Consider the following 1,699-nt stretch of genomic DNA (forward strand, 5'->3'; position numbering starts at 1 on the left):
AGTTAATTGTTCTTTATCTTATGTGGAGTTGAGCATGAAGTCAATACTCAGTAAATTGTGTTGAGTAGAATTTCACAAACTCAGATCTTTTTCACTTTTTAATCTTTTCTACAATAATAGTTGTAATAGATAAAAGGAAAGAGCTTTAGAAAGGGACAAAACAATTTTACACCAAATATGCCAAATTTATAATAAACCTGTGAACATTTTATTTGTTATATAGTTGTTACCCTTAGCTAATGTATCAGAATCTCAGCATATTTATCAGAGAGCACTTAAGTACAGCCACTATCATTTTGATTTTAGTAAAATCATCTAACAACACCAGCCTTAGTAACTATATCTGTATATTTTATGGTTTGTTTAGATTATAGCTGCCTGTTTGACCCCTGAATTATATGAAGTTTGAAGTAAATTAGACTTCTTACAAAAATACACACAGTAGTCTCTTTAGTTGGATTTATTGATTTTTCTCGATATGTGAAAATCTCTGTTCCTTTAAAGTTTTGGATTACATACTGTTGAGATTCCCCTTTCATGTCTTCCATTGTTTGTTTTCTGAACCCTAGCTCTCCATTCTATTTTATATGTAATGCTCCATTGTATTTTATACGTAATGCTTCACATTTTATCTTGAGTCTTCTAGTGATTTCAAATTATAAATCTAGTAGATGGATCTGAAATTTTCACTTCAGCCTCCGAAATTACAATGAGCACCTCCAAATGCCTGCTAAGCCCTTCTTGGATGACATCATTACATCCAAAATCTAATGCATTCTGCAATAGATTTTTCATGCCCTGAGATCATCTCCCTCTAATTTCCTTACTATTTTCCTCATTCATTAGGAAATCAGCATCTCCAGAAATTGTGGTACATTTACACAATGGAATACTACTCACCAATTAAAAACAGAGAAATCATGAAATTTACAGGCAAATGGTGGGATCTAGAAAAGATCATTCTGAGGTATCCCAGAAGCAGAAAGACACACATGGTATATGCTCACTTATAAGTGGATATTAGATATAATATAGGATAAATACATTAAAATCTATATACTTAAAGAAGCTAAGCAAGAAGGAGGACCCAAGGTAAGATGATCATTCCTCACTCAGAAAGGCAAATGGGATGGACATCGGAAGAGGGAGAAAACAGGAAAAACAGGACAGGAGAGTACCACGGAGGATCTCTGAAAGAGTCTATCTAGCACTGTATCAAAGCAGATGCTGAGGCTCATAGCCAAATATTGGGCAGAGTACAGGGAATCTTATGAAAGGAGGGGAAGATAGAAAGACCTGGGGCTGACAGGAGCGCTACAAGGAGAACAACAGAACCAAGAAATCAGGATCCTAGGGTCTTTTCTGAGACTGCTTTATTTTCTTAATGTTATTTTTTAATGTTTATTTTCTTTTTTAATTAATTAATTTTTTTATTAATTACAGTTTATTCATTTTTTATTTTTCTCTGACTTTTTATTTTTTAACTTTATCTTAATTTTTATTAATTACATTTTATTCACTTTGTATCCCCCCATAAACCCCACCCTCCTCCCCTCTCAATCCCAGCTTCCCTCCCCCTTTTCCACGCATGCCCCTCCCAAAGTCCGCTGATAGGGGAGGTCTACCTCTCCTTCCTTCTGAACCTAGTGACCATACCCAGATATTTATTTTCTTAAGTGTAGAGATTGCAGGTAAATAT

This window comes from Meriones unguiculatus, chromosome 5 (genome assembly GCF_030254825.1).
Source record: "Meriones unguiculatus strain TT.TT164.6M chromosome 5, Bangor_MerUng_6.1, whole genome shotgun sequence".
Lineage (NCBI taxonomy): Eukaryota > Metazoa > Chordata > Mammalia > Rodentia > Muridae > Meriones > Meriones unguiculatus.